Raw genomic sequence first — 6656 nt, forward strand, 5'->3', positions numbered from 1 at the left:
TATTTAAGCTTTTAGGTAAGGTAAAAGGTATGAGGTGGAGTTGCAGCAAGCGACTAGCATATTTGGTGGCTAACATACGCAAATGAGAGCGAGAAGAGAAGGCAAAGGCACGATCGATGAACTATGATCAAGAAGTGATCCTAGAACAACCTAGTAAACATAACTCCAACACCGTGTTCACTTCTTGAACCCCGCCGAGAAGAGACTATCACGATTACACACGCGGTTGATGCATTTTAATTAAGATAAACTTCAGGTTTTCTACAACCGGACATTAACAAATTCCCATCTGCCCATAACCGCGGGCACGGCTTTCGAAAGTTCAAAACCCTGCAGGGGTGTCCCAACTTAGCCCATCACAAGCTCTCACGGTCAACGAAGGATATTCCTTCTCCCAAGACAATCCGATCAGGCTCGGCATCCAGGTTACAAGACATCCTCGACAATGGTAAAACAAGTCCAGCAACACCGCCCGAATGTGCCGACAAATCCCGATAGGAGCTGCACATATCTCGTTCTCAGGGCACACTCAGATGAGACATCCTACGAGTAAAACCAACCCTCAAGTTGCCCCGAGGTGGCCCCGCAGTCTACTCGGTTGGACCAACACTCAGAGGAGCACTGGCCCAGGGGGGGTTTAAATAAAGATGACCCTTGAGTCTGTAGAACCCAAGGGAAAGAAAAGGCTAGGTGGCGAATGGTAAAACCAATGTTGGGCATTGCTGGAAGAGTTTTATTCAAGGCGAACTGTCAAGGGGTTCCCATTATAACCCAACCACGTAAGGAACGCAAAATCCGGGAACATAACACTGATATGACGGAAACTAGGGCGACAAGAGTGGAACAAAACACCAGGCATAAGGCCGAGCCTTCCACCCTTTACCAAGTATATAGATGCATTAAATAAATAAAAGATATTGTGATATCACAACAAAATATCCATGTTCCAACATGGAACAAGCTCCAATCTTCACCTGCAACTAACAACGCTATAAGAGGGGCTGAGCAAAGTGGTAACATAGCCAAACAACGGTTGCTAGGACAAGGTGGGTTAGAGGCTTGGCTCAACAATATGGGAGGCATGATAAAGCGTGTGATAGGTATCGCGGCATAGGCATAGCAAAAGAGCGAGCAACTAGAAAGCAAAGATAGAAGTGATTTCGAGGGTATGGCCATCTTGCCTGAGATCCCGCAAGGAAGAAGAACGGGTCGATGAAGAAGACAAACGGACGTAGTTGAACGAATCCTCACAAACGCGACATTATCGGAACTACCCGAAGAAGCAACACCGGAAAGAAGCAAACAACATAGTGAACAAACATCACATAAGCATGGCATGATGCACAACCAAGTATGATGCATGTCCGGTTTAAATATGCATGGCATGGCAAAGTGCACAAATAAAACTACAAGTTAAGTGGAGCCCAATATGCAACGAGTTGCATATTGACGGAACACCACATCAATTATTTAGTTCACTCCCGGTTAGGTACTCAACAATACTAAATGTTGGTTAACATGGCAAGAGGTGAAGCATAACAAAATATACTATCTAAACAATTTAAATGGGGCCGGCTATAACAAACAACAAATCCGATAAATCCCCATATGCATTTAGCAAATTAATGCAAACAAAAAATTAAACATTCTTGATGTTGTTAACATGATGCGGATGACATTGCAAGTTTATGCAGGTTTTATGAAAATGTTAACAAGAGCATATTATGAATCATTTGTCATCGTGGCGGAAACGAAAGGGGGCCACGGCGATGAATCCTAAAGTGATGCCACGGCAACATTCCGGTTCTTAGTAACTCGATTGAGATACCGATGCAAAAGGAAAAGTGACGGGAGCGTGTCATGCAAGAAGATGGGGTGCTCCTGGATACCGGGTTCCCACATGTCGACGGCAAGGCAACGAGGAACTCGCAAAGAACAACTCGGACACGATGCAACCACGAGCATCTCAAACATCACACAACATTTGTTCACGGGCGTCGTCTCGGTGGTTATACCTTCCAAGGAAGCATTCTCGAGGGGTTCGAGTTCGTAGAGGAAGTAGTTGTTCTCGTGACGATAGTGGAAGTAGGGGTACATGCCGACGGTAGAGGTACTCTTGACGGTAGTGGTACATGTTTCTCGTCAAAATTATAGCGGCGGTAATTGTACACGGTTCATAGATGTTCGAGTCGCCGGTAGAGGTACTTGGCATAGGTTACAATGTCGGTCTCGCCGGTCTCGATCTCGGCAGCGTAGTTGTACAAGTGCGACATCGGACTTGTCGAACCCGAACTCTTCGGGGGGCGTCGTGGTACTTGGCGAATCCGCGTAGTCGTGCATGTTCCAACATCAAACTTGGAGGGGCACCGATGGTGTTGTACTTGGCGAATCCTGGACGGTCTTGGCGGCCTCCGGTGGAGGTGTTTTGTTCGTTTGACCTAGGGAAACAACGGCAGCAGCAGGCATCACAGGAGCCAACGGGTGCGGTCGCCTATGAACGACGGGGACGGCCGGAGATGCAGCAACAGAAGCAAAACAGCAGCAGCAGCGAAGAAACCGACAGCAGCTGGATCAGATCGGGCGATGTGGTGCTATGCTCCAAGGAGAGCACAGGCGAGACAGAGGGAAACCAGGGGACATCGGCGTCGATCGGTGCTCCGGGAAGGTCGAGGATGCAGGGCACGTAGACATGCTTGCTGGAGGACGACCGGCGATGAAGGTTGGCCGGGATGGTCGTCGGCGGCGTCGGCGCGGTGGCGAACTGGCACAGCGGCGGAGGAGACGGCAGCGAGGCGCGCAGGAGAGGGAGCTGCTCAGCGGTGCTTGATTCCTGCGAGATCGAGGGAGGAGCGGGTGGCAGTGCAATCCGGCAGCGGAGCTCGCCGGATCAAGGACGCGGTAGGGAGCTCCTGGAGACTGGCGTCACTGGGAATCGGGCGCAGGGGTCAGAGACGGGACGCACACAGCAGGGAGCTCACCGGCTGGAGCTGATGGTCAACGCAGTCGCAGGGTCGCGGGCACGAGGGCTCGGCGACGCTCCTGTTGCCGCTCACGACGACGAAGGGAGGACCATGGGCGCGCGGAGGAGAAGCACTGCCTCGCGGTTGTGAACGCGAGCGAGGGGGAAGGCTGAGAACTCCGGCGACGCGGAGGTGCACTAGAGGTCCGGCGGAGGTCAAGGACGAAGCAGCAGGGCGGAGGCGAGGGGAGGAGGAGCTTCGGCAGTGGCGGTTGCGTGGGATCAGGACGAAGGGGTCGAGAGGGAGATGGGGACGAGCGAGATCAGGCTCCCTAGTGGCGCAAGGGGAGAGAAATGAGGGAGAGAACGAGGGAGTTGGGTTCGTCCTAGGGTTAGGACTAGGTGGGCCAAAAGGCCGGCCCAGAAGAGAAGGGGATGCGCCTGGATCTTGGTTGGGCTCTTTCTCTCTCTCACTCTCTCTTCTCTCTAAGCATAAAACAAAAATTAGGGAAGAAAAGAAAAGAGGGAGGGGGTTAGGGAAAGAATTAGCGCACGAGGGTAATATTTCTGGACTCACAAAAATGTGAGGAAATTAAATAAAATGGCAAGAGGAATTTTGGAGAACAATAGATTCGCACATGTTGAATTTAATTCAACATGTTTGAATTTTGAAACCCATTCGAAAGGACTCTAAATGGGCTGGGACTTTTAGAGGAGCCTCGATAAAAGAGATGAGAAATATTGGCAAGGTTTGAAGGTCAAACTCGAAGAGGAATAGACATGGAAAATATTTTTCATGTGTGTTATGGGTGATTCTGAAAATGGAATATTTAATATAGCTCCCTAAAATATTGGGAGGATATGTTATATAGAGAAATCACCACATGAATTCCCTCAGTTTAAATGGATAAAAGATCCATGCCATTTATTTAGTTGAGTTAAGAAAAGAAATGACATGATGGCATGATGACATGATGCAATGCACATGATGCAAAGATGAAATGCAATAGACCAAACAAAACACACAACGAAACCCGAAAACCCTGGAAGGCATCTGCAGCTCCGGTCTTGGGGCGTCACAACACTCCACCACTACGAGAGGATCTCGTCCCGAGATCTACTATGGCACCGGAGGGAAAAAGAAGAGGAAGAGAAGAGGTAAAACTAAGTTGCTTCTTTGACAAGCGAGTGAAACCAAAGAACCTTGAAAGGTTAAGCCATTTCGAGAAACGAATACAACTGAGACGAATGAAGTTGATAACTCTCCGTTAGAAAAGAGGAACAAGGAAGAATAAATTCGGACATCACTCCAGTTGAAAAGAGATAAGAAGAAAAGAACTTGAGCAGAGGGCACAACACTCCGGTTAAATGGATAAGTAAAGGAAAGAAAAGTGATCTTGACAAAACAAGAAGATGGGTTGAAGAGAGCAACATCACAATGCCTCCGGGAGAAATGAAAGAGTGGAATGGAAAGAATGAAGGGAAACAAATTCTTGGTAGAGCACGCTTACAATAAAAGCTAGAAGGAGTTGTTGGATTATCAACAACGAAAAGAATAATCTTGTAGTGGGCTTATGGAGAACAACTCAAAACTATGAGGTGAGATTCTGCCACTCACGGGAAAAAGAATTGGATTGATATGAACAAGGAGACGAGAAAATATTTCCCCGGGAGGAAAGATGAAGAACTTGGGTCATTTATGAGCACCATAAATAGCAAAATCCTTAGGGAAAGCTTTAGGTGAAATATAACCCAATATAACTCCAATGAAGAGATTAATGGATTTAAAATACCTCATTCTTAACAACATGTGAATCATGAAACATGAACTCAAATTATCAAGAATGACATAATACCACCTCAAATGATACTGTAGAAAGAATTGCACTTTCGAATGCAAGAAGAGGAATACTTGAGCTCCTCTGAAGGGAATCTCAATGAACACTTCGAGAAGGAATTAAATCCTTGATGAACCATCATGTAGAGCCTCCATGAAGAACTTCAGTAATAAAAGAATGATCAAACGAAAGGAAAGAGAAGTTGAAAACACAAGGTTAATCCTTGCAATGATTAAATGGATCTTCGCGATGAAATAATTGAGAGAACTTGGAACTCCGGGAAAAGAAAGATGAATCAAGTGAAACCGAGAATTTGATGAACCTCCGGAATAAGGAATTAAACATTTGGGTGAATCAAGAATAAGAATTACATTATGCTTATCCTTCACCAATTTAAATTGATGACAAGTAACGGATTTGGCATACTACTTATTCTTTTAGCAAGAAATGGTTAAGATAGATATAGCATAAACTTGAGAAAGGTCTTCGACGATCCACCGGTAGGATGAAAGAACGAATGAATTGATATGAAATGAAGGAAGAGAAATCTTGAACGAAAACCGTAAGAATTGAAAAATGATTGAAGAAAAGATAAAGAAACACCGGGTAGAATTATGACATGAACGAAGAAACTTGAGAGAATTTAGATGCAAGTGAACGAAAAGACCACGAGCTGATCAGAGGATATTTGAATGATGCACCGGTAAGATTTGCAGAAACGAGAGCTGGAAGCTAGAATGAATAATCCTAAGATGATGGGCTCCGGAGAATCAAACTGAAAAGACTCCTAAATTGCTCCGAAAGGGTGAAAAGAAATCTCACAATCGAAAACAATTATGAGATGATGGCATAATGCTAGAACAACGAATCTCTAAGAGAACCGATAAGATATGGAGGAAAAACTCTTCTTCGGTCTTCAAAATCCGAGAATGACGACGAGAAACACCACCAAGAATTGTTGAGACACTCCGGAATTAAAATTGGAAAGGTTTAACCAACGATGAAAAGAATTTGAAAGATCTTGGTGAAAGACATTTGAGTGATGATAATTCATTCTTACGCCAAACTTTAAAAGATTAGAGAATAGCTCCTGTAAAATTAAAAGAGTCAGGTAAGATCCTGGTAAAAGACCTGTGGGTTAGGGCCCACTCAAAAGAAATACCGTTGAAGATATTTAAAAGAGAGATTGCACCGGTTGAATTAGATGGCTCAAAAGAGATAACATCCTCGAAGGAGCTTGAATGAAAGCAGAGTGGAAACACGAATCTTCTAGATATCTTGAGCACTCTGGAACAATTAATAGCGAGAGGAATGATTAAGAGGTGCACCGGCATGATAAAACATTAGAAACGAGGAAAGGATATGATCGATAAAGCTTGAATTAAATCCACCGGAGAAGAAAAGATCGAAGAATACAACACTAGAAGCTCCATTAGAATCTTCATGAGAATCACCGGATAAGAACATTGACGGAAAAGAATGGAGTGACTTCCCATCGATAAGATGGATACTTGATTAAGAAATCTGATTCCTCGAAGAAAAGGGGTGGGAGGGTGGGAAACAAAAGGAAACTTGGGACAGATGAAACAAATAACGTTGAGAAGACTTTGAGTTGATCTTACGGATGTTGAAAATGAATGGATCCACTTGAAGAGAGACACGCCGATTGAAAAGAATTGACATGACAATCTCGATTATCATGAAGGATCGGTATTCACATCGGAGTATGAGAACACCACTTAGGAACAGGTATGGAATCAACATTTGACTTCGAAGCAACTCGAATACCACAACTCAAAGCAAAACAAAAGATTGGCTTACAGAATAAGCCAGAACAAACATATGATAGAGATTTCGTC

The sequence above is a fragment of the Triticum aestivum genome, chromosome 3A, assembly GCF_018294505.1.
Source record: "Triticum aestivum cultivar Chinese Spring chromosome 3A, IWGSC CS RefSeq v2.1, whole genome shotgun sequence".
In the NCBI taxonomy this organism is placed as follows: domain Eukaryota; kingdom Viridiplantae; phylum Streptophyta; class Magnoliopsida; order Poales; family Poaceae; genus Triticum; species Triticum aestivum.